Source organism: Mobula birostris, chromosome 1 (assembly GCF_030028105.1).
Source record: "Mobula birostris isolate sMobBir1 chromosome 1, sMobBir1.hap1, whole genome shotgun sequence".
In the NCBI taxonomy this organism is placed as follows: Eukaryota; Metazoa; Chordata; class Chondrichthyes; order Myliobatiformes; family Myliobatidae; genus Mobula; species Mobula birostris.
The window spans coordinates 173,843,179-173,871,124 of NC_092370.1; the positions used below are offsets into that span (position 1 = coordinate 173,843,179).

The following is a 27,946-nucleotide window of genomic DNA, read 5'->3' on the forward strand; positions in this document are numbered from 1 at the left end:
ATGTATAAAACTACAATTATTTATACATTCTTAAGTACACATTGAGATGATATAAAAGGAAAATAAACATTTAAATAGATAATTATGTACTGTGGTAAATCTAACCTATTAGGCTAAGTAATGGAATTAGTTGTTAAGAAAAATGGTAGTAATAGTTTCCATATAACCCTTCTGGACCATTGCCACTGGTCCAAAATGTTGTATATAAGCCTATGTATCAACCATTGTAGGTGTTTATATCCTAATTTGTTCATGCTTGCTCCTGCCCGCAGACATAATTATCCAATCCCTATGTACTTATTTACTTAATTTTTTCATTTTTTTATCCCTTTCCCAAATCTTTCCCTTTACTTGTGTTAATTCTCTATTTTCCAAAAGAAAACAAAAAAAAAACAAACATTTAGACTAGGGGTGCTTACATTAGCAATATTACTGTGTTGATGAGAAGAGCAGTATAAATCATTAGGAGAGTCATCTAAAGTCTGCTCGCATTGGGGTTATATATTCAATCTATTTATTCCAGATTTGATAAAATTTTTCTTTTTGAGTTCTCAGGGAGTAAGTCAACTTTTCCATTTTAAATATTTCCAAGATAATTTCGTACCAATCTTCTAATGTAGGTGGAGAAAATCTGCAGCTTTCAATGGTCCTCGACTAATTCTTTGACTTGGAGAGAACATTGTTGGAAAAACATTATAAGATACTTCAAGACCCCATATCAGGAAAAATATAAAGATACAAATGTGATGTGTTGGAGAAGGTGTGGCTCCAAGGAGGCAAATCATTTTCATATTTTTTGGGATTGCCCTAAATTAAGTCTATTTTGGGAAGGTATTCATAGAACATTAGTTAAGGTACTTAGGTCCCAGATACTTCTGAACTTTGAGGCGCTCTATTTGGGGCATGTATTGTTTCTTGAACAGAAGGAAGATATAAAGTTGCTGCAGACAAGGTATATTTTAAGTTAAGTCTTTCATGTCTTTACAACAATGGTGTGTATTGCAGTTTATCGTAAGATTTCTGCATATTAGAGCCAGCTATGTAATAATATTGGACAGGCAAGTTTATTCTGGACATTTAGAATGATATGGATGACTGTGTCTCTCTGAGATCCTTTGGCCATGGTCATGACATATTCCTACCCTGGAGTGGCCATGTCCATGCAATGGCGTAATTGTTTGTCCTTTACATCCTTCTTATGATCACCAGACACTGCTGGATATTAAGAACAGCAAATACTGCAAGTCTACCTGACTAGTGGGTTGCTGGATAGTGGAGAAACTGCACAGCATAGGCTCATTCAGTACTGTGCTGTCACCTTCTACAACCACCCAGGGAGGAAGACGTCAGAAGTGGTGTGCAGTCCAACAAATGGTGCAAGTGTTTGTTTTAAACATTTTTCTTGTGATCGCAATACCCTGTTGGACGTTGGTAATATGAAATACTGCAAGTCTGGCTCATCGGTGTAGCGGGGCAGCCATGTAGCCTTGGTTGATGTTGGGTCTAGGCCCTCCTACCATGGTGTCACCTGTTATAGCCAGCCAAGCGAGGAGGCGCCAGAGGCAGTGTGTGAGAGAGCAGAGGTGTTGCAGGTGCATCCTCCCATCAGTGCTGCCCTCCATTGTTCACTCATGGAAGACGAGCTGGAATGCCTTTGTCTGCAGCTGTGGGAGATGAGGAACAGCTGTGTGCTTGCTCTTGCGGAAATGTGACTCCTGGACAACATCTCATGTACCATCAATCTTCAGGCCTATCAGGGACATGTAATATTATTGTCTGTGACTGTATAGGCTATCACAACCATGTTTTGGAAATAACTTGGAAAATGTGTAGCTCAGGTGGTTGATGGTTGAGTTGGGTTGTTCTCCAATCTTGGCAATTTACTTGCAAACGTTTGGTCACCATGTGAGGACATTGTCAGTGTGCTGTTGACTGTGATGTGTCCTCTAGGATGCTTGGCCTTCATGTACCTTTCAATCATTTAATTGAATGGCATTTCAGAAACTCATTTGTGATGTGGGGAAGAAACCTTGTCGCTGATTGGCTGTGTGTCGAACTTCATGCATCATGGTCTGAAATTTTATCCACATTGGCCCATAGATAGGGTCGAGGTCCATGTGTTTGTTTACAAAATTGTTCATGGAAAACCACGCTTCTAGTAATTCTCTTTCATGCCACGTGTTCACTTGCACCATAACTTTCACTAATGCCCAGTCGAATTTGTGCCCCTCTTAATCTTCATGGGTAGAGCCCAGGAAGAGTTGGTCATGCCATTTTTACAGCCAGCTGATGTTCAAGGATCTTTGTGGATAGTTTTCTCCCAGTTTGGCTGATGTAATATTTGCTGCAGTTCCTCCAATGGATTTTATAGACCACATAGATCTTCACTAATAGCTTGGTTCGTTCTTTTGGACTGCAAAGTACCCTCCTCGACATTGCTGTTTGCTTGTGTGCAACTGAAACCTTATGTCCTTGGAGCAATCAGGCCATCATTTCTGAGAAATTTCAAATGTATAGAAAGACAACCTGTTTGGTTGCTTCTTGATTGTCGACTTTGTAGGCAACTTTATATGAAGTTCTGTGGGTATCTGCTTTGTGTGAATACTGTAGAGATGTTTCTCCTCTTTGTCCTTTAGTTCTGCCGTGCTGCAGTGTGTCTCGGCAACTACATGTGCTGTGTGTAATTGTATGTAGGGTGTTTTGCACTTTGACCCCGGAGGAACACTGTTTTGTTTAGTTGTGTACTGTACATGTAGTATGACTGAATGACAATTGAACTTGAAATACTCCTGCTCTTCTTGCTTTGGATTCTTTCAGCAGGATTTTATAAAGAGCAGTGAAAGTTTTGTTCTTTAGAATTGTACTCTGAGCTGAGTTAGGTGGATGAGAAGCTATTTTCTGCTGATTAAAAATGCTGAATTACCTGACAACACAGAACCAGTGTTAAGCATTGGAATTACAACCAGTCTGTGCTTTGAATTCAACAGCCAATTTCTGAACCTTTGAGAAAAGCAATTCTGTAAATTTATTTCCATATAGGCTAGAATAATTGCCTACATCTTGAGGGTTCTATAAATTTTGATGCAGTATGCAACACAAATTTAAAAATGACTAATGTGGAATAATGATGAGAACAGAAGAAACATAAGAGCATAAGAAATAGGGGCAGGAGTAGGCCATCTGGCCCGTCGAGCCTGCTCCGCCATTCAATAAAGTCAATTAAGATTCAATAATGTTCAATTGTACAAAGGAAAGCAGCTTCCTGAAAAATCCCTAAAGCAAGTATATGTCTTCAGATTTCCCTGTTCTTCACTACATTTTTAACTTTCCTATTATTTCACATCCTGTGACTGAGGTATCCGCCTTCTCTTCGTACTATCCAGCTGCTGCTACTTTCTTGGATGACAAAAGTTATCAGAGACAGAGATTGTTGAAATGTTCAAGTTTTTGTCGTTTAGTAGAGAAAGGGCTCGGTCAGGAATGGCTTTCTTGAAAGGGTTTAAACCGCTGCCTGCTGTTTTCAATGCCTATTTAAGAACCGAGTGATTGCTGAACTAGTATCTGAAAACCTGCTTGGGTAAAGGGTATCTTATATTTTCTGTCTGAAGATTAATCAATGTTGTAACAGATTACCAGAGGAACTATTACACTATTTCATATACAGTTTCAATTTCAAGAACTTTCAGTTTTGTCACTTTAACAGGGGATACTGATAGGTGCCTCAAGACTTCAAGTTGTCCAAAGTGCACCAGGAAGGGCTACGTGTGGGAAATGTCTGTTGACAGCACCACTGGCTATCAGTAAAATGAAGCCCATGGTTACCAAGGTCAACTATCAAAATGATACATAATCCAGTCCTAACCTGTCTGAAGAAGAAAGGTCTTAACTCCGTGTGGAGTCATCGGGACGCCGTCATGACAGCATTTTTTTAGCAGGCTTTCTTATTTTTACGAGGCCGAGTTGCTAGCTCGACGCTCAACCCAGCACAGATGGAAAGCGTGCAAGGGAGCCGGCTGGATTCGAACTTGGGAACCTTCTCTCCGAAGTCCGGTGCTGATGCCACTACGCCACCAGCTGGCGCCTAACCTGTCTAGTTAGTCCAAATTTGAACTGAGCCTGAGATTTTTTCCATACTCGACATCACTGTAAATTTAACTATATCAAAAAAAACAGCAAATCGAGCCACTCATCTCAGGCAGTACTGATAATACAGTGCATTTGCAAATTTTTCCAGTCCGTTCAACCTTTCCTGATTTCAGTGTTATCCTTGTATCTTTCAGACACTACCTCCAGTGCCTCCATATCCCTCTTATGTTACAGTGAGCAACTGTGTGCAGCATTCTATCAACTTAATCTCCATATCTATCTCCAAATTCCAAGTTCTGTCCTTCAAAAAGTAGACCCTGATGTTTAGTTTCTCTTTAAGGCTTTACTCTGTTGTGGCACCCCTTTTGGTGATTACTGTACTTGTCCTTGCGCCTTGTCCAGTGCAGTACCGCAGATCATCCTGACATGGCTAAAAAGCTCAGCTGTGTTGGCACAGTCAACCTGGCAACACACAGACTCAGTTGTTTTATTGGAATATACACCCAGTCCAAACTGAACCAACATCTGTGTAGGTCAGTGAATGAGGTTTTGCAGGCTACTAGTGAGCTGCTGGAACAGAACATTTTTAATGGTGTTCTATTATTACATAAGTAGCAAGGAAGATGTTGATCAGTTACCTGAACACAGGAAATGTACAGTGGGCAGAAGAGGGAGTTGAGAGTTAATTTGACATGGGAAATGTGGATATTGAATAATTGAGGTTAGGAAACATTTGAGACACTGAGGGTTGATGTGCAACATTATGAAGGAACAGGAAAAAATTCCTTTCACTTTGCAGTAATGGCAGGTATGAAGATTTATATTAGATTAGATTATGAGGACACTCAGTCCTCGTTTGTTGTCATTTAGAAATGCATGCATTAAAAAATGATACAACATTCCTCCAGAATGATATCACAAGAAAACACAGGACAAACCAAGACTAAAACTGACAAAATCACATAATTATAACATATAGTTACAACAGTGCAAAGCAATACCATAATTTGATAAAGAGCAGACCATGGGCATGGTAAAAAAAAGTTTCAGAGTCCCGATAGCCTCATCATCTCATGCAGGCGGCAGAAGGGAGAAACTCTCCCTGCCATGAACCTCCAAGCGCCGCCAACTTGCCGATGCAGCACCATTGGAAGCACCCCACCGCAGCGGACTCTTGAGTCCATCCGAAAACTTCGAGCCTCCGACACAGCCTCTCCGAACACCATCCTCTGCCGAGCGCTTTGACCCCACCCTGGCCGCCAAGCAACAAGCAAAGCCGAGGACTCGGGGCCTTCCCCTCCAGAGATTCTGGACCACACAGTAGCAACAGCAGCGAAGCAGGCATTTCAGAAGTTTCACCAGATGTTCCTCCGTGCTCTCACGTCCGTCTCATTCAAATCAGGATTGTGCATGGCACCCTACTTGACAAATAACAGATATCACCACCAGAGTGGCCGCTGAGAGCTGCGTCGCATCGCCATCTTCTTCTTCTGCCAATATATATAATTGTATTGTCACCCATTTGACTGTAAGAGGATGGCATTTATCGCCACCAGTTCACAGCTGGTAAGAGGTTGCTGCCAAAAAAACTTTGTAATTAATATGGGTCATGGTATATCTGCGTTATGATAGAATTATACAAATATGCACCTTGTAAGGAGTATTCAACTCAGGTTTAAATAATCGTGCAGTGAAATGAAAAGCTGGGTGCTGCTGCAGACCCATTTCAGCACTTAATTACGCCTTGTGGGGTAAGTGAACAGATGAGACACAAATTTACTAAATCATGTCATTTGATGGTCTGCGGTTAATTTTAAATGACTTCTAAGTCCAACTTGTCTATTCAGGGCATTTGGGTGGGAGCAATAATGGAAATCACCAAAGGCTTTCAAAAGTTCCCAAAATGCAAAATATTCAGTACTAACTTTTACTTTTAAACATTCATGGATGTAAGTATTACTAGCTGGTGTTGTATACAGTTATCTTGGTATAAAAACGTTCCAATGTGCAGTTAGATTTTCAGCTGAACCACCAGCTTTGCTTTGATTTAACGGAAGATTAGAGTTCAAAGTAGCTCAGAAGGCCCTGCCCCAAGAATTTTTAAGGGGGCTGAATCCACCTTTAAATACCTGATTGTGTTTACAAACAGGAGATCAATGTATGTTTCAGTTTTTGGTTGAACTAATGCCTTCTCCCAAAGAAGATTTACAGTGGTGCTTTCAAGTATTCTAAGTTTTTGAGTTCACCTGGTGATTAGGGTTTGAAGAGGACTTTTGAAATGTGAGGATACTCTGCTTTAGTTAAGATTGTATCAACACTGAAGGCATTTATTCCAAGAATTCTCCTGAGCTAAAAGAGAGTAAGTACTGTGCTACTCTATTAAATTGGATGCTTGATGGAAGTCAGCAATAGACTGGCACACCTCATCATGTCCAGAGGGAATGGCATGTGTTGGACTCTTTTCTCCCCCAAATCCTCCTCCTCGTGTGAAAATCATTCTTCTTACAAGGAGCTTTGGAAACAATACCACATCTAAGCAACTGCATTGCTTCATCCTTTTCCTCTGGGCTATCAACACCTGGAGGCACAAGACTTTTTTGCCAATGCTGGAACATTGAGCAACAAACAATCTACAAGAGAAACTGAATGGGAAAGTAGGGAAGTGGGGGGAATGGAATTGTTGAAACTCAGCATTAGGACTGGGAAAGAGAGAAAAGCCTACCCCTTCAATTCCCCATCCCAGTCCCACTATAACCTTTCTGTCACCGATGTAAGTGTGAAGAACAATGCCTCATATTCATCTGGGCACATTGATGTCATCGGCACTCAACACTGAGCTCTCTAACTTGAAATGACCAAACAACTGATTGTGGACAAAAGGAAGGAGAAGTCAGAAAAAAAAACACCAGACCTGAGAGACTAGCAGTGAAAACAGTGAGCAGCTTCAAGTCTGTGTGTATAAACATCTCAGTTGATCTGTCCTGAACCCTACACAATGATGCAATCATGAAGAAGGTGTGCCAGTCACCTGACTTCATTAACATTTTGGGAAGATTTGTTATGTCACCAAAGACTCTTGCAAGTTTCTGCAGATGTATACTGGAGAGAATTCTAACTGGTTGCAATACAGTCTATAATATTGGTAGGCAGCCGTCAGTCCCAGGGGATCACGGGTTTGCGCCTCTGGTGGCCTGTGTCCTCTCCAGGGTGAAAGCCTGGGCGGGAAGATTTGAAGAACCAGCTGTTGCCCATGCAGCGGGTTCCCCCTCTCCACGTCACTGATGTAGTCCAAGGGAAGGGCAAGCACCAATACAGCTTGGCACCAGTGTCGTCGCAGAGGTTGCCGGAGTGAAGTTGTAAACAACATCAAACTGCCTTAGGGACCCCGGCTCCGGATTTCTTCCTCGGGTTTACGCCCGAAGCCTTTCCTGTGGATGGGTATGGTCGCAAGGCAGTGGAGGTTTAAAATCAGAGTTTTCCTTCTCCTAGGCAGGCTGCCATCCAAGGCTGACGAGCCCCACCTGCCTGAAACAGGAGGCTCCAAGACGCAGGATTGTAAGAGGCTGCAGAGAGTTGTAGGTTGACTAATTTCCACCACAGGTACAACCCTCCCTACCTACAATGGCATCTCCTAAAGTCAGTGCCTCAAGAAAGCAGCACCCATTATTAAAGTCGCTCAACATCTAGGACATACCCATTTCTTGTAACTACCATCGGAGAGGAGGTATGGGAGCCTGAAGACCCACACTCAGCATTTTAGGAACAGCTTCTTGCCCTCCACCATTGGGTTTCTGGATGGTCCATGATCACTACCTTATTACTTGTCTTTTGCATTATTCATTTTTACCTTATAGGAATTTGTTTTGCACAGTACTACTGCAGCCAAGCAACAAATTTAATGAGATGTGCCAGTGATAGCAAGCCTTATTCTGATTCTGAATCTTTTTTTTATCTTTATCAAAACTGGCCATTCCTACCTGCCATCCATCTGTCATTTTGGCTCCTCTTTTTCCTTCTCCAGGATACACCCAGCATGACAGTCTTCCCTGCTGGGCATCTCCCACAGCCCTGCTATTTGCAACACATAAAACAGACAAGGGAGCATAACCTGATTCTTACTGTCACATTGTCCTACCATATCAGAGATGATCCCTTTGTTCTATAAATCCCTCCACACATTCTCTGCTACCAAAAACAAACTTGCTTTCTCTTTTTTTCCAGTTCTGCTGAAAGATCTCAGACCTGAGGAATAAGAAAGGGATAACCATGTTAATGGGATTGTATTATAGACCACTCAAAAGTCTGCAGGTATTAGAGGAGCAAATTTGAAGAGAAACCAAAGACTGTTATGAGAAACATAAGACCATAGACTATAAGAAAATAGAACAGATTTAGGCCATTAGGCCCATTGAGTCTGCTATACCATTTGATCACGGCTGACATATTTCTCTCTCAACCCCATTCTCCTACTTTTCACACTTTGACTTATCAAATTGTATCAACCCCCACCTTCAATGCACTCAATGACCTGGCATCCTCATCCGACTGTGGCAACAAATTCCACAGATTCACCAACCTCTGTCTAAAGAAACTCCTCCTAGTCTCCATTCTAAATGGATGTCTCTCTATTTTCAGCTTGTTCCCTCTGGTCCTAGACTTCACCACCATAGGAAACATCCTCTCCATATCCACTCTACTGAGACCTTTTAATATTCAATAGGTTTTAATGAGATAACTCCCCATTCTTCTAAATTCCAGTGAGTGCAGGCCCAGAGCCATAAAGTGCTCCTCATTTGATAAGCCTTTCAATCCAGGAATCATTTTTGTGAACCTCCTTCGGCAGTCTCCTTGCTTCCTCAACACTACCTGCCTCTCCACTTATCTTTGTATCATCCATAAACTTGGCCACAAAGCCCATTAATTCCATCATCCAAATCATTGATGTACAGCATAAAAAGTAGTGGTCCCTAAACCAACCCCTGCGGAACACCCCTGTAGCTGATTAGAAAAGTCTTCCTTTAAAGGTTCAAAGGTTGATTTTAATATCAAAGTATGTATGTGGAAAACAACTCTGAGACTTGTCTTCTCCAGATAGCCAGAAAATATAGAAAAACAATAGTAGTTGAAAGAAAGACATCAATTACCCACCCTCCCACATGAAAAGAAAAAGATACAAAAACTCGCAAACCCCCTAACGACCCCCCCCCCAGCTTCTCCGCACAAAAACTAAAAGATCACCCACATGGAGAAACATCAAGAATAATAAACCCCAAAATCCTAACCCTCCAATCAGCAAGAAGAAAGAATGGGCAAGACCATGGAAAAAAAACATAGAACTGAAAGAGGCCAGTATGAACTAGAGTTAATTTGAACTACAGTCCAATCCATAAATTGCAGAATCTCCAAGGGGGGCAGTGGCTCGAACCAGCAGCACCTCCGAGAGCAGAGACTGGAACCAGTGGCCCCTCCAAGGGAGTGACATGAACTGCAGCCCCTCCGAGGGTTTTTACTGGAACCAGCGGCCCCTCCGAGGGCAGTGACTCAAACTAGCAGCCCCTCCGGCAGTGACTCAAACCAGTGGCCCTTCTAAGCGGGTGACGTGAACCAGTGGCCCCTCCAAGGGCAGCGAGTTGAACCAGCTGCCTCTCCGAGGGCAGAGACTGGAACCCAGCAGCATTTCTGAGAACCGCTTGCTCTTCTCCGCTTTTGCCCAGGTGTTTCAATCTTCCTCGACGATTTAATCAGTGAGAAATGTAGTTGATCATGGCCCCTCATCTCATCTCTGAGCTACTCCCTGTGGTAGCTCATGCTTGCGTTTCTCTCCTGGAGTTTTCTCAGGACAGCAGAGCACTAGCTCACTCAGTCGAACTGGAGACTGCAATTAAGATAATAAGAATAAGTAGAAGGTGTAGAAAAAACTGGAAGATGTCGCCTGAGGAATTGTTGTGGACTGGCGCCATCTTTATTCCCATTCTTTGCCTCCTGCCAATCAGCCAATGTTCTATTCATGCTAGTATTTTTCCTGTTATGACATGGGATAAATAAATCTTGCTAAGCAGCCTCATATGTGACATCTTGTCAAAGGCCTTTTGAAAATTCAAGTACACAGCATCCACCAATTCTCCTTTGTCTATCCTGCTTGTTATTTCCTCAAAGAATTCCAACAGGTTTGTCAGGCAAGATTTTCCCTTAAGGAAACAAGGTTGTGGTAGGTGGTTTTGAACTTTCTATATATTGGCTGGGACTCCCGTACTGTAAAAGGGCTGGATTCAATAGGGTTTGTCAACTACATTCAGGGAAGTTTCTTATTCAGTACATGGAGGTCCCAACTAGAAGGAGTGCGTACTAGATCTATTAGAGAATGAGACAGAACAGATGATCGAAGTTTGTGGAGGGAGCACCTTGCGACTAGTGTTCATAATGCCATTAGCTTCATGATAATTATGGGAAAGGATAGGTCTAATCCTTGAGTTGAGATTCTAAATGGGAGAAAGGCCATATTTGATGGTATCAGAAAGGATCTGGCAAGTGTGGAATGGGACAGGTTATTTTCTGGCAAAAGTGTACTTCATAAGTGGAAGACCTTCAAAAGTGAAATTTTGAAAGTACAGTGTTTGTCTGTTCCTGTCAAAATAAATGGCAATGATAACAGGCTGAGGGAACCTTGGTTTTCGAAAGATTGAGTAATGCAAGAAATGCACTTAAGAAGGAAATCAGGTGGGATTAAGAGAACATGAGGTGCTCTAGCAAGCAAGGTGAAGGGGAATCCCAAGGGTTTCTACAAACATATTAAAAGCAAAAGGATAGCAAGGGACAAAATTGGTCCTCTGAAAGATGAGAGTGGTCATCTTTACGTGGAGTGGAAAGAGACGGGGGAGATCTTAAATGGACTTTTTACATCTGTATTTAGTTGGGAGAATCTACAGAAGTGAAGCAAAGCAGCAGTGAGGTCGTGGACCATATACAGATTACAGAGGAGGAGGTGTTTGCTGTCTTGAGGCGAAGTAGGTTGAATAGTTCCCCCGGGCCTGACACTGTGTTCCTTTGAACCCTGTGGGAGGTTGGTATAGAAATTGTAGGAGCTCCAGCAGAGACGATTAAAGTGTCCTTGGCCATGGGTGTTATTGGAAAGTATTCTAAGGGGGTTTAGTGGAACAGAGAGATCTGGAAATGCATATCCATTATTCTTAGAAAGTGATGTCACTTGGGCCCAACATATTGATGCAATTACAAAGAAGGCACAAGAGTGGCTACATTTCATAAGAAGTTTGAGGAGATTTGGTATGTCACCAATGACACTCACAAGTTTCTATTGATGTACCATGGCGAGTATTTTAACTGGCCACATCACTGTCTGGTGTGGAGGGATCACTGCACAGCATCAGAAAAAGCTGTAAAAAGTTGGAAACTTGGCCCAGCTTCATCATGGGCACTAACCTCCCCAGCATACAGGGCACCTTCAAAAGACGCCATCTCAAAAAGGGTCCATCATTACGGACCCCCGTCATCCAGGGCACCTTCAAAAGGCGCCTCCTCAAAAAGGGTCCATCATTACGGACCCCCGTCATCCAGGGCACCTTCAAAAGACGCCATCTCAAAAAGGGTCCATCATTAAGGACCCCCGTCATCCAGGGCATTCCCTCTTCCCATTGCTACCATCAAGGAGGAGGTAGAGGAGCCTGAAGACACACACTCAACATTTCAGGAACAGCTTCTTCCCCTCCGCCATCAGATTTCTGAATGTACAGTGAACCCATGAACACTACCTCACTATTTTTTTACATCTCCATTTGCACTACTTATTTAATTTAATTTTTTAATGTATATACTTTATATAAATATATTATATATTTTAAATACATACGCCTGTGATATTAAACGTGATTCTGCTCCAGATGTTATATTGACGTTGTAAAAGATGTTTGTGAAGCCTAATTTGGAACATCGTGTGCAGTTCTTGTCACCTACTTACAGAAAAGCTGCCACTACGATTGAACAAGTGCAGGGGGAATTTACAAAGATGGTGACAGGACTTGACAGCATGAGTTTTTGGGAAATTCTGAACAGGTTAGGACTTTATTCCCTAGAGCATAGAAGAATTAGGGAAGATTTGATAGAGGTATACGAAATTCTGTGGTTATAGATAGAGTAAATGCAAGCAGGCTTTTCCCACTAAAGTTTGGTGAGATTTGAACTAGAGGACATAGGCTAATGGTATAGGAGGAACATGGGGGGAGTTTCCTTACTCGGAGTGGTGAGAGTGTGGAACGAGCTGCTTTCAGAAGTGGTGGATGCAAATTTGATTTCAACGTTTAAGATAAATTTGGATAGATAAGTGGGTGGGAAGGCTATGGTGTGGGCGCAGGCCAATGGAAAAGGCAGATTAATAGTTCATCATGGGCTAGGTGGTCCAAAAGGCCTGCTTCTGTGCTGTGGTTCTCTGTGACTGTATGATCGGAAATGTTAATTAAGTTCCTCAATTACCTGACGACGTGAGTTGTTCCTTCATTTTCTGTTTTTATTTCAAATAGGCATGACCTTTTAAAGAAGCTTGAACTTAGCATGTACTTTCATCCTTCACTATGAGAACGCAAACAAAACGTTCATCTTTGCCTAAATTAAAATCAAATCCAATGCTTTGAGATGGGTGATTAGTTCTCCCGTTATTGGTGATGCTGACTGAGGAAGGAATGTGGCCCAGAATATCCTGTTGAATTATGTTATGGGTCTGAAGAGAATAACTGATGACAAAATAGCTTCAAGGATTTATTAAGAGATCTGAATTGTGTAGAAGATGAGTTTATGAATGAGAATGAATGGCCATCATTAAAGTGTTGGCAGTCTCTGCAGAGATAATAAACAATTCAGGCAAAAAATTTAAAATTGCAAGCTTCATCCACAGTTGACTAAATAAAATGTAACATTCTTCAGATTCTTATTATGTGTCTACCCATACAATCACTTGTCAAATTCTATTGCCAGTCCACAATAGCTGACTGTGCTGTGAAGCTTTCCTCAGTTTTAAGTGACATAGCAGCTATATCCAAGGCTCTGTGGTCAACACTGTGTTTAATTAGATAAGCTATATATATTACATTTAGAGGCTGCACAGCAAGCAATATATTGTAAACCAGAGTCAAATTTGAGTATGTCTGTGTATGTGCAGCTCTCATCTGCTGTCCAATTCTGTTTATCAGTCAGTACCACTGGGATACAGTTCAGTGAAACCACAATAAGAGGGAGCTCGGTTTATCAGGCAAAGTGCAACCAACAGAATTTATCTTAATGTGTAAATGGCATTAACTGCCAATGTTGGACATGGTCAAGTACAGGTTCCTAGCATCCATCATAGAGCCATGCAGTATGAAAGTAGGCTCTGCAGCCCATCTGGTCTGTGTTAACCATGATTCCCATCTACATTGGTCCCATTTACCTGCATTTGTCCCATATCCTTTTAAATATTTTTTATCCATGTACCTGTCCAAGTGTCTTTTAAATTTTGTTAAAGTACCTGCCTCAGCCATTTCCTCTGGCAGCTCGTTCCATATACTGACCATGCTCTGGGTGAAAATGTTGTCCTTCAATTTCCTTGTAAATCTTTCCTCTCTTGCCTTAAACCTATGCCCTCTAGTTCTTATTTCCCCATCCCTGGGAAAAAGATTGAGCTTTCACCATACCTGTGCCCCCATGATTTTTTTTTGTGCACCTCTATAAGATCACCCTTCGTACTCCAATGAACAGAATCTCAACCTGCTCAACCTCTCCATAACTCAATCCGTTGACACCCAGCAAAAGCCTCGTCAATCATGAATCTGAACCCTTTCCAGATTAATCACATATTTCCGATAGGAGGGTAACCAAAAGAGAACACAGCATTCCAAACCTGTCTCACCAACAGTTTGTATAACTGTGATATAACATCCCAACTTCTTTAACTCAGTTTCCTGACTGACAAAGCCAGTGTGGTAAAAGCCTTCATCAATACCCTGTCTACCTGTGATGCCCCTTTCAGAGAACTTCTGTTCTACCACACTCCCCAGGACCTTACCACTCACTTTGAATGTCCAATCAAATTGCAAACACATGGCACCTAGCCGAATTAAAATCCATTTGACATTCTGTGGCCCGTTTACAGAAAAGGGCCCTCTGTAATTCTTGATAACCATCTCCACTAACTACAACGCCTCCTATTTTAATGTGATTTGCAAACTCACTAAATATGCCTTGTATATTCTTATCCAGATCATTGATATACATGACAAATAGCCATGAGCCAGGCTCTAAACTCTGGGAAACGCCACTTGTCAAGGGTCTCCAGTCTGAAAAAGAGCCTTCTACCATCTCCCACCACTCTCTATGCCAATTGTGCATCAAATTAGCCAGCTATCCCTGCATCCTAAGCAATGTAACTTTATACTGCAGTCTACCATGTGAAACAGCATCAGAGGCTCACTTTGGATGTTAATTTAAGTGCTGTGGATTGCTATATGTCACCCTAAAAGGGCGGGAGGAGAGAGAGAGTGCACAGCCCTCTGGTGAAAAACGATATCGTATCCATTAAATAGGGGCCGTGGACAATTCTGATTTGATGGAGGGGGACGTGAAAGAACAGAGGAACATCTGGAGAAATTTCTGAAACGCTCGTTCGCTGCTGTCGTTACTGCGTGGTCGGGAATTTTTTGGAGGGTAGGCCTCAAAATCCCTGGCTTTGCCTGCTGTTGGCGACCGAGATTGAGGTTGAATCGATTGGACAGAGATGGCGCTCGGTACTCAGTGTCGGAGAGCTGATCAGAGCTCGAAGTTTTTGGATGACTCAGAGTGGAACTGTGGTCGGCATGGCAGGGAGAGTTCTTCCTTCTCCCGTCTGTGTGAGATGTGGGACATTTGAGAGACTTTGAACTTTTACTGTGCTCATGGACTTCTTCATTAAGTTATGGTATTGTTGCATTGTTGTAACTATATGTTATAATTATGTGGTTTTGTTAGTTTTTTTTCAGTCTTGGTCTGTCCTGTGTTTTGTGATATCATACTGGAGGAAATACTGTATCATTTCTTAATGCATGCATTACTAAATGACAATAAAAGAGGACTGTGTGTCTTCATAATCTAGTTCTTTACTGCTTCACCTTTTCCTAGCTTTGTGAACTGCTGTTGTTGTGGTGATGGTGCTGTCTTACAGCATTAGTAGTTGCATGCTTTAAGAAAATGCAAAACGGGATCGGCCCGTGCCCACTCCTCATTTGTCTGGCACTGATTGTATTCTCATATTGTTACCATTTTTTCCGTATTGTTCTCTTGCTGGATGCAACACAGATTTTCAATGGGTCTGGTTGTTAAACTGGCAGTTCAGTGGGAATAAAGGGATCCTATTCTGGTTGGCTGCCAGTTACCAGTGGTGTTCCACAGGGGTCCGTGTTGGGGCCGCTTCTTTTTACATTGTACATCAACGATTTGGATTATGGAATAGATGGCTTTGTGGCTAAGTTTGCTGACGTTACGAAGATAGGTGGAGGAGCTGGTAGTGCTGAGGAAACGGAGAGTCTGCAGAGAGACTTGGATAGATTGGAAGAATGGGCAAAGAAGTGGCAAATGAAATACAATGTTGGAAAGTGTATGGTTATGCACTTTGGCAGAAGAAATAACCGGGCAGACTACTATTTAGATGGGGAAAGAATTCAAAGTTCTGAGATGCAACGGGACTTGGGAGTCCTTGTACAGGATACCCTTAAGGTTAACCTCCAGGTTGAGTCGGTAGTGAAGAAGGCGAATGCAATGTTGGCATTCATTTCTAGAGGAATAGAGTATAGGAGCAGGGATGTGATGTTGAGGCTCTATAAGGCGCTGGTGAGACCTCACTTGGAGTACTGTGGGAAGTTTTGGTCTCCTTATTTAAGAAAGGATGTGCTGACGTTGGAGAGGGTACAGAGAAGATTCACTAGAATGATTCTGGGAATGAGAGGGTTAACATATGAGGAACGTTTGTCTGCTCTTGGACTGTACTCCTTGGAGTTTAGAAGAATGAGGGGAGACCTCATAGAAACATTTCGAATGTTGAACGGCGTGGACAAAGTGGATGTGGCAAAGTTGTTTCCCATGATGGGGGAGTCTAGTACGAGAGGGCATGACTTAAGGATTGAAGAGTGCCCATTCAGCACAGAAATGTGAAGAAATTTTTTTAGTCAGAGGGTGGTGAATCTATGGAATTTGTTGCCACGGGCAGCAGTGGAGGCCAAGTCATTGGGTGTATTTAAGGCAGAGATTGATAGGTATCTGAGTAGCCAGGGTATCAAGGGTTATGGTGAGAAGGTGGGGGAGTGGGACTAAATGGGAGAATGGATCAGCTCATGATAAAATTGCGCAGCAGATTCGATGGGCCGAATGACTGACTTCTGCTCCTTTGTCTTATGGTCTTAATTCATCAAGAACTTGAAAGTAAATTTTGTAGCCAGGGGAAAAATACATGGTACATCATGGCCTGTTTGAGGCACTTTCCTCAGGGAGAAGGCTATGGCGCATCTACACCAGGACCATTACTTTCCCTGAACAGTAAGATGAATCAGCACCTCCACTCACTAACCCAGCTGACCATACCCTCGAAAACCACTACTTTATCACTTCCTGTCAGTCACCTTACATACAGACACTGCTGCACCTAGTGTCACTTCATGTACACACATTCAATCGATGTATATAGGCTGTCTCTTATATTTATATTGTGTTTCTTTTTTTGTTATTGCGTTATTTATTTTAATCTGTTTTTATATGCTGCATTATCAGATCTGTAGTCACAAATATTCTGTTCTCCTTTACACATGTCCTGGAAATGCTACTAAATAATGTTAAATAAAAGCTTTTAGTGGTTTATCAAAATTCTCGTAACCCAGAGCATAAAGTGGCATCATCATAATAATTTGTGTCACATTTTCTGTGCCCTTACCCCTTCAGAGTACACCACTATTGTGCTACTCTTTATCATTTGGCTTGTGTTCACAAATGCTATAATTTATCTAAAATCTGACTAGGTGTAAAGAGATTACAGGGGTTATTGGAGAGTTACCTCACTGATGGCATTGCAGAAAAACTTTAGAAATCTGCTGTGAGTACTTTGAAATCTGGTTTACCTGGTGATATTTGCCATTTTGATGTCTGTCAGTGGCACTGCATCACCATTAAATTCCTTCTTGGATTAGGCAATACCAGTTGTTCCTTTTTTTGATCATGCTACATACAAACTGGAGTCAATGTAGAGGCTGTTACCTACTGACTGATGCTATAATCCAGGATAAACATGCTTTCCTTTGATGTACAAAGTGAATATTGCAATTCTCATTTACTGTATGTTGTTGAATATCATATACTGTAAGTTCCCTCAGTTGTTTTGGATGTGGAAACGCTTTATTTGAGAAAGATGTGATCTTGTGAAACCACTTTATTTCATAATGGGTGAAGCTACTGGGCAATCACTTTCAAAATTTAAATCACAGCTTGCCTTAATTTAAGTAATAAACAACCTGTCCATCCCTTATACAGATGTGTATTGCTTGATATAAAGAAAATTGCCTTGAAATTCACCCTTTGTTGGCAGTGTTAAATACAAAACAAAGAAGTATCAATGCGTTGTACTGACCTCTGAAATTCTGTACAGAATTTAATGAATTTTGGAATAACACATTGTATTTGGTTTATATCTTATTTAGTGCGACCAACTGGGAATGGATTTCTAGATAATCAAGTCCTTACTGGCCTTCCACATCCTGAAGCCTGAATCTAGTTGAGGCTTACTCACATTGTTTCTATTAGACGACCTAACTGACTTTCGCTTTTTCTATTTGTATTACACTGTGTTTTTAGTCAAATGGGAAACTCTTCAAGAATTTCTTTGCCAATTATCAAAAATTTTCTGTTCCCCAGCTTAATGGTGTAAGATGTTTGCTGAGTTACCAAATAAACTAAAAAAATTGTGAAACTAAATTCATCACAGCCATTGCAGGATCAAAAAAGAATAAGGCTGTGTTTCACCAAGGTCAGAAGTATGTGATATGGATTGTGCCTTTATATATAACTGAAGAACAGAAGGCTTAGAAAAAATGGGCTGGAAGCTGAGAAGTGTGTGTGTAATGCAATCTTGATTCAAAGTTTAGTTTATACAAGAGTCATTGAGACCAATTCTTGACAATGGAGTCAGTCATCAAATCCACTGTCGACTCTTTGGCATTGCAAGCAGCAGCTTAGTTGTCTTTTTGAAATACTTGAGTGAAAGGTTAGGTTTCAGTGCGGATATTTTCTTTCTGTTGAACTAGTTTGGATTACCAGAGTAATCCATTTGATATATTTAACTGAATAGCCGACTAAGGAGTGATTACATTTAAGATATTTAAAATACTCAAAAGATTTGAAAGGGTAAAGCAAAATTATTTCTTCTGATAGTGCTGTACAGGATAATGGGATACAACTTGAAGATTAAAGTTAAAAACCATTGAGAATTGATAGAAAATGTCAAAACTAGATTAATGGATTTAAGTAATTGAATGGCCTAATTGAGTCGTTCATATGTTGTGACAGTAGAAAGTAGCAGTATAAGAGTGTTTTTAAGTAGCAGTAGAGCACAGCATGGAACAGTCGACCATTCAGACCATAATGTTTCCTGAACTGATCAAATTAGGAATGACATGTACATATGTGTATATCCTTCTATTTCCTGCACATTCACGTGCCTGTTTGAGAGCCTCTGGATTGCCCCTACCATATTTGTCTCTACCTCCAATCACGCAACAACTACTCCCTGTGTTTAAAAAATAACTTGCCAACACGTCATCTTTGAACTTGTCCCCGCCCCCCACCTTAAATGCATGCCTTCTGCTATTTGGCATTTCAAACCTGGGGAAAAAAAAACTCTACACTATCTATGCCTCTCATAATCTTATAAACTTCAATCAGAAATCCCCTCAGACTCTGCTGCTCTAGAAAAAAACAACAAAGGTTTGTCTAGCATCCCGTAATACCACATGCTGTTTATTCCTGATAGCACCCTGGTAAACCTTGTGTGTACCCTCTCCAAAGCCTTGACATCTTATAATGGAGAACTGAATGCAATGCTCCACATGCAGCCCAACTAGAGTTGTATGAAGGTGCAACATAGCTTCTGGACTCTTGAACTCAGTTCCATGACTAATAAAGGCAAGCATATCATATGCCTTCTTTACCATTACCAACCTACGTAGTCACTTTTAGGGAACAATGGATCTCCAAGATCCCACTTGCCATCAACAGTGTACTGTCTCTTTATATTTGTTCTCCCTAAATGCAACACCTCACATTTGGGTGGGTTAAACGCCAACTGCCACTTCTTTGCTCATGTCTACAGATGATCTATATTGCACTGTATTCTTTGCCAGTTTTCTGACTAACTATAATGCTACCAATTTTTGCATTGTCTGCAAACTTACTAACCATCCCATCCATGTCTTGCATATATATATATATATATATATATATATATGTGTGTGTGTGTATATATATATATATATATATATGCATATACATGTGTGTGTGTGTGTATATATATGTATGTAACAAACAGCAGAGGTGAGGTCCCAGAATGGATCCAGGTGGAGCACCACAGACCTCTAGCCAGAATAAGTTCTATTGACCACTATCCACCTTCGTGTTCTTTAAGAGATCCAACATACCCCCATTCTTTACAAACAAGAAAATCTGCAGATGCTGGAAATCCAAGCCACACGCACAAAATACTGAAGGAACTCAGAGGACAGGCAACATCTATGGAAAAGAGTAAACAGTTGATGTTTCGGGCTGAGACCCTTCATCGGGACTTTCCTGCTTCGCTACCTCCTCCTTTATCCAGAAATGCCCAAGCAAAGTACGATGCTTCACATTGATCTTCCTAGTCTCCATGTCTTTTCCTTGGTAAATACTGATGCAAAGTACTCATTTAGGTCCTCACTCTAATCCTCTGCCTCCAGGCATATTTTCCCTCCTTTATCCTTGGGGGTGGGGGTGGGGGTCCTAACCATTCTGAATGCCTTGGGATTGTCTTTAATTCTGTGCTCTCATGGTTTTCCTAATATACTTATGCTTCCATTTACTTGACTAAATTCATCACCTCTCTCGACATCTGAAGTTCGCTTAGCTTGCCATCCTTGTCCTTTATTCTTACTAGAACATATCTGTTTTGTACTCTGTTATTCAGGGTTCCCAACCTTTTTTATGCCATGGACCAATACCATCAAGCAAGCGGTATCTGGACCCTAGGTTGGGAACTCCCATAGTTGGTCTTTAAATGCTCTTCACATCAGATGTGGACTTGCCCCCAAAATGGTTGTTCCAATTAACTCTCCCAGGTTACAATACTCTTGTAATTTGCCCTTCTCCAATTTAATATTTTCCTGCCAGGCCCATATTCATTTTTAACTCTCACTATCTTAAAACTTAAGGATTTGTGATTACTGTTCCTGAACTTTCTCCCAATGAAAGCTCAGTGGCAAGGCTCATGAACACCAGGTGCAGTATTAGCCCCTTCTCTGGTTGGACTATCTACATACTGTTCTTCACCTATCTATTTCTGCTCTGTCTAAACTTCTTTACAGAAAGGGGATCCCAGTCTATATTAGGGAAATTGAAGTCACCCATGACAAAAATCCTGTTTCTTTTCACACCTTCCCCTAATCTACCTGGATATTTGTTACTCATTGTTAAGTCAAGTCAAGTCAAGTCAAGTCGCCTTTATTGTCATTTCAACCATAACTGCTGGTACAGTACACAGTAAAAACGAAACAGTGATCCTCCAGGACCATGTGACTATTGAGATATCTGTAGCATAATTGCACCAGAGTGATTGCATCTCTCTGTGGATGGAGCCCTCTGTTATGTCCCAACTGAGTGCAACTGTGATATTGTCCCTGATTGAGAGTGCACCTGCCCCCCATCCCCTTTAAAATGCACACACTTCAACCATCTGTCCCAATGTGTCTTCTACCTTGCTCCTGCCTATGGTTTGCTGCTCATAAATAGATGCAAGCATTCTTAATGTACAAAATAAATTAACAGAGTTTGATCAGCCTCCAATAAATTAATCAAAATCTTGCTGAATCAGCAGTTACGCTATATCTCTGTGCAAGTTAGAATTGCATAATTTTAAGAACTGTGTCCATCAAATTTTGCTTTGTTGTTTTGTTCAGTGGAAAAGCCTCTTGTGCCTCATCCAGCTCAAGTTGCAAGGTGGATGGATGTTGCCAGGAATGAAAATTAACTGGAAGGAAGAGTGTTAGGGTCAGACTTGTTGCTGATGAAGTACTCTGATGCAATCTTTTTTGCCAAACAGCATTATTTGGTGAACTGGATTAAATAAGCACATTCTTAGTGGACATCACCTAGGTCTGGTATTAAGAATATTGACTTGATTCCCATACGCTAAGCTGTTTTTGACAGTAGCTCTCACAGAACAGAGTTGAAAGTGCTAAAGACAACTGTCTACCATAGATTTCAAAGAAGCATAATTGCCATTGTGGGAACCTGAAATAATTCAGCTGTTCATGGGCTATGTGCAATATTCTTGCCTGCATTAATTAAGAGGCTAATCAGATGGCTTGGCTTATTGATACAGTCTAGACAAATAGTCCCTATTACTAGAAAATTGGATTCTTTGTGCTTTGCATTTCATAGATTTGGAAGCTGGTGACTGAATTAGTTAGTTAGTTCTCACTGGACCATGAGCCAAAGTTCAGCAATGGCAAAAGATGATAAACTTTTGCTACCTTGAACAAAGCTTTACTTTACTTACTCAGTTTGCATTTGCTGTCATCTTAAACCTTGGCATTTGATGGCTCATGGTTAATAAAGATAATATTGTAATATAATCTGATGATTTTATTTGGCTGATGAATAGGAGTTTGCAAAGCGAGCCAGCCAAATAATTTTGATTCTTCTGCATATTTAGAGTTGTAGAGCAATACTGCATGATACAGTCCAATCCAGTCAGCCTAAAGAGTCCCTGTTGACCAGGTGCCCAACCACCTAGTCCCAATTGCTTGTGCTTGGTCACATCACTAAGCCCTGCCCCGACGTAATTTTCCAGTGTTTTTTTTTAAATGATACTATTGTACCTACATCAACCACTTCATCTGGCATCTCAATCCATATTCTCACCACCTTCTGCCTGGATAAAGTTGTCCCTTAGGTCCCTTCTAACTCCTTTCCCCTTTCACCCTAAATCTGTGCCTCCTGGTGTTGGACTTTCCTATCATGGGAAAAGACTGTTAACATTCACCTGAACTCAGCTTTCCAGGCTTTACCTTGTCTGTTGGGAGCTGCACTTGGGTGCACTTTCTACAGATGTAGACATCAGGGAGTCCATGAGATGCCTTGACTTCCCACACCTTGCAGGAGAAGTGTTCCACTGTCCTATCTACCACCCTGTCTCCACTGAATCAAGTATGAAGGATCAACAGCAAAATAAAACCTTACCTGTCCTCACCTTTGGTTTCTTACTGAAGCCTTTTTGAAGATCTGCTCTCACTCCCCATGCCTGGGCCTATTACTCAGGTAATTTACCTGGTCATTCTTCACTCTGTGTGGAGCACCATCAGACTTAAAAATTTTCCTTTAAGTCAGTTAACATCTGAGTCATTGTTGTAAACATGTTTTTTATAGGAAAAGTTACAAGTGAGCACAAGCCCTTTTTATGTTGCCAGTAACTAAGTAACAGTGTCCTTGGACATATGGAATAGAGTTTCATGTTTTTTGTTTCCACTAGGATTTGACAGCCCAGCTCTGAAAGCTGAAATGCTCCAACTGAGTTTCGCTCTTATGACTGTGTGTTGAGGTAAGACTGTATTTCCTCAGCCTAGACCCTGTAAAATTATACCAGGTCATTTGTAATTTTGTAGCCATGGGAATATTTCACTTGTGATTATTTGCATTGTCAATTGGCTGGATGTCATTGAAAAAAACTGAAACCTAAACAAAAGAAAAATGGAATCTGGAATATAAGCAAAAAATGCTGGTCAAATCACGAGGTGAGTGACACTAATGGAAGGAGAACTAGTCAATATTTTAGATGCTGTCTTGTCTGCTGAGTTTTGCCAGCATTTTCTGTTTTTTTTTATTTCAGTTAAACAGCATTGGCAGTTTTCTTTTGATTTTCAAAAAAAAAGCGGACTCTAGCTGTAGATTTTTCATCAGGGTTTACTCCCAAAGCCATCCCCATGAGTGGGTATAGCTACAAGGCAACAGAGGTCTGAGACTAGAGTTTTCCTTCTCCTAGGTAAGCTGCTGACCATGGCTGACAAGTTCCATCTGCACAAAGTGACTGGAACCCTCCTTTACCCCTTCCCTCATCAGTAGAAACAGTTCCGCTGGACTGAGTAGCTAAGCTACACATGAAAGCCAGGAGTTTGACTTAGTTGTCAGAGGTTATTTGAGATGCACTCCATTGGGAGTATTTAATAGGTAGTGGGAGCTTATCCTCACTACTACCCCTGGTTATAACAATATTAAGGAACTGGAAATATACAAGTCTCATTTTTATATTAAAGGATTTTTCTCACCAAATAATTTGTGAGTTCACATTTGCATTTCATACAGTAGTGGGCTAGCTTTAGAGAGAGAGAAAATGCACATTTCTTCTGCTCAGATATCTGCTGGCTATTTGTAGCATGGTCTCCCATTGAAAATTCTTTCAGGCATTTAACATATTATTCACATTAATTACAAACTGTTGTCGCAGATTCTTGGACTGTTGTTAGCAAGCAATTACTCTGAATAGAGTATCCCAGTGAGGTCCATAATTTGAAATTCCAGAATCATAATCAGAATCAGGTTGTGAAATTTGTTGTTTTGTAGCAGCAGTACAGTGCAATACATAAAAATTAATAAGTTACAAAAATCAGTATTAAAAAAACAAATAAATAGTACAAAAAAGAGCGAACTGTTCATGGTAATGTTCAGGGGTTTATAGACCGTACAGGAACCTGATGGCGAAGGAGAAGAACTTGTTTCCAAAATGCTGAGTGTGAGTCTCCAGGCTCTTGACCTCCTCTCCAATACCTGAGGGCATGGCCTGGATGGTGAAGATCCTTCATGATGGATGCCACCTTTTTCAGGCATTGCCTTTTGAAGATGTTCTCAGTGATGGGGAAGGTAGTGTCCATGATGGAGCTGGCTGAGTCTACAACTGTCTGCATGTTTGTTTTCAATCCTTGAGCCTCTGTACTAGATAGTAATGCAAACAGTCAGAATGTTCTCCATCCTTTAGTGACATACCAAATCTCCTCATACTCCTAATGAAGTATAACCACTGGAGTCCTGCTTCATGAGTGCATCAATATTTGGGCCCAGGGTAAATCCTTTCTAATGTTGATACCCAGGAGCTTGAAGCTGCTCACTCTTTCCACTGCTGACCATTTGATGAGGACGTGTGTGTGTGTTCTCACAACTTCCCCTTCTTGAAGTACACAATCAATTCCTTGGTCTTACTGATGCTGAGTGTAAAGTTGTTGCTGCAATGCCACTCAACCAGCTGATCATCTCACTTCTGTAGAGATTCTACCAGTGACATCGGTGAATATATAGATGGTGTTTGGCTGCGGCTATCCACACAGTCCTGAGTGTAGAGAGAGAGTAGAGAGGGAACAGGGAGAGTAGAGCAGCGGGCTGAACACACATCCTTGAGGTGCGCCCGTGTTGACTGTCAAGGAGGAAGAGATGTTATTTCTGATCCACATTGGCTGGTCTTCCGATGAGGACGTTGAGAGTCTGGTTGCAGAGGGTGGAACAGGGGCCCAGGTTTTGAAGTTTATTGATTAGTACTAAGGGAATGATGGTGTTGAATACTGAGCTGTAATCAATAAACAGCGGCCTGATGTAGGTATTACTGTTGTCCAGCTGGTCCAAGGCCGAGTGGGAAGCCAGTGGGATTACATATGCTTTAAACCTATTGTGACGGAACGCAAATTGCAGTGGCTCCAAGTCGTTGCTTAGACAGGAGTTAATTCTAGCAATGACCAACCTATCAAAGCACTTCATCACAGTTAATGCGAGTGCTACCAGACAATATTTGTTCAGGCATTTCACCCTTCTCTCCTTGGGCATCAGTATAATTGATGCCCTTTTGAAGCAGTTAGGAACCTCTAACTGCAGTATTAAGAGCTTAAAGATGGCCTTGAACACTCCTGCCAGTTGATTAGCATAAGCTTTCAGTGCCTTGCCAGGTGCACCATCAGGGCCTGAGGCTCTGTAACAGTTCACTCTCTTGAAAGGTGTTCTAACGTCAACCTCCAATGCAGGGTCGCCAGGTACTGCATGGATTCACACAGGTACAGTTTTATTCTCCCCTTTCAAAGCATGCATCAAAGGTGTTGAGTTCATTGGGAGTAAAGCATCACAAACAGGAGAAAAATCTGCAGGAGCTGGAAATCCAAGCAACACACACAAAATCCTGGAAGAACTCAGCAGGCCAGGCAGTATCTAGGGAAAGAAGTGTGTTGTAGCGATGTGCTACACACAGCGCTAGAATAACCACACGGAGTCGGTGAGTTAGAGTTGCGATAAAAGAGATTTATTCAAACCTCGCGGCCTGCTTTAAAGCCTTCCCGTTCCCGCCCTCCCTGGGCGGGACTACTGTGGGGAATGCATATTCCCAGACCCTTTCTGCGCGCGGGATTTTCCCCCTGCTGCAGAAGATGGCCTGGCGCCCTTTTTGCTGCCGGCCCTCTGCCTGCGCGCGCTGTTGTGAGCCGGTTCGTGTGTGCTAGAAAGTGGGTCGCCACATAACCCCCCCACAGAACCGGCGATACCTCCCCCAATGTCCACAGTCTGGATCGGCCTCTGTTTGGGAGGTCTGCCCCTGCACCGCGGTGCCTGAGCCTGGACCGGTTGCGCCAAGTCCACATGGGCCGGTTTGAGTCGGTCCACCGTGAAAACCTCCTCTCTCCCCCCAATGTCCAGCACGAACGTGGACCCGTTGTTCCTGATCACCTTAAACGGCCCCTCGTAGGGCCGCTGTAGCGGTGCCCGGTGTCCGCCCCGTCGTACAAAAAGAAACTTACAGTTCTGCAGGTCTTTGGGTACGCAGGTCGGGCTCTGTCCGTGCTGTGAAGTGGGTATGGGGGCCAGGTTGCCGAGCCTCTCCCGTAGTCTGTCCAGGACTGCTGTGGGTTCTTCCTCTTGCCCCCTTGGGGCTGGTATGAACTCTCCTGGGACGACCAGGGGCGCGCCGCACACCAACTCGGCCGACGAGGTGTGCAGATCCTCCTTGGGCGCCGTGCGGATTCCGAGCAGGACCCAGGGAAGTTCGTCCACCCAGTTAGGCCCCTCCAGGCGGGCCATGAGAGCCGATTTCAGGTGACAGTGGAAGCGCTCCACTAGTCCGTTCGACTGTGGGTGGTAGGCAGTTGTGTGGTGTAGCTGTGTTCCTAAAAGGCTGGCCATAGCCGACCACAGGCTGGAGGTGAACTGGGCACCCCTGTCGGAGGTAATGTGGGCCGGTACCCCAAAGCGTGCTACCCAGGTTGCGATCAGCACTTGGGCGCAGGATTCGGAGGTGGTGTCGGTGAGTGGGACTGCCTCTGGCCATCTGGTGAACCGGTCTATCATAGTTAGGAGGTACCGCGCTCCTCGTGACACTGGCAGGGGCCCCACGATATCCACATGGATGTGGTCGAACCTCCAGCGGGTGGGTTCGAACCGCTGCGGCGGAGCCTTGGTGTGCCGCTGCACCTTGGCCGTTTGGCACTGCATGCACATTTTGGCCCATTCACTGACCTGCTTACGAAGTCCATGCCACACGAACCTGTTGGCAACCAGCTGGACGGTTGTCCTGATGGAGGGGTGCGCTAAGTTGTGAATGGACTCGAAAACCCGCCGGCGCCAGGCTGCTGGGACGACGGGGCGGGGTTGGCCGGTAGTTACGTCACATAGTAGGGTCCTCTCACCTGGGCCTACGGGGAGGTCTTGAAGCTGTAAACTGGAGACTGCAGTCCTGTAACTGGGGATCTCAGTGTCTGCCTGCTGTGCCTCTGCCAGCGCTGCATAGTCCACCCCCTGGGACAGGGCCTGTATGGTAGGTCTGGAAAGTGCATCCGCCATGACGTTGTTCTTTCCAGAGACATGCCGGATGTCCGTCGTGTACTTGGAGATGTAGGACAGATGTCGCTGCTGGCGGGACGACCAGGGGTTGGACACCTTAGTGAACGCAAAGGTAAGCAGTTTGTGGTCTGTGAACGCGGTGAAGGGCCTACCTTCTAAGAAGTACCTGAAATGCCGGATTGCCAGGTATAGTGCCAATAGCTCCCGGTCAAAAGCACTGTATTTGAGTTCGGGTGGTCGTAGGTGTTTGCTGAAGAACGCCAGGGGTTGCCAGCGACCCTCGATGAGTTGTTCCAGCACTCCACCGACCGCTGTGTTGGATGCGTCCACCGTGAGGGCAGTAGGAACGTCCGTTCTGGGGTGCACTAGCATCGCGGCATTTGCCAAGGCTTCTTTGGTTTTAACGAAAGCGGTTGCGGCCTCTTCGTCCCAGGTAATGTCCTTGCCCTTACCCGACATCAGGGTGAACAGGGGCGCATGGTTCGGGCTGCTGAGGGGAGGAAACGGTGGTAAAAATTCACCATACGCACGAATTCCTGCAAGCCTTTGATTGTGTTGGGTCGGGGGAAGTGGCGGACCACGTCTACCTTGGCGGGCAGCGGGGTTGCACTGTCTTTAGTAATCCTGTGGCCCAGGAAGTCGATGGTGTCGAGTCCGAACTGGCATTTGGCTGGATTGATTGTAAGGCCGAATTCGCTCAGGCGGGAGTAGAGCTGGCGGAGGTGGGACAGATGCTCCTGCCGACTACTGCTGGCTA

At 42.9% G+C, this 27,946-nt stretch overlaps 1 protein-coding gene across 14 annotated transcripts in view; it reads left to right on the plus strand.

Moving 5' to 3' along the window:
- The window catches only part of LOC140201702 (alpha-(1,6)-fucosyltransferase), an 889,182-nt gene that overhangs the window by 540,168 nt on the left and 321,068 nt on the right, over positions 1 to 27,946 (plus strand). For 11 of the 14 annotated variants that reach the window (XM_072266344.1, XM_072266353.1, XM_072266324.1 and 8 more), the window contains one exon: positions 22,859 to 22,927. The exons of the other annotated variants lie outside the window; for them this stretch is intronic. The gene's annotated coding sequence lies outside the window, so the exon portion shown is untranslated. The remainder of the gene's footprint in view (positions 1 to 22,858; positions 22,928 to 27,946) is intronic. 14 annotated transcript variants of the gene reach the window in all.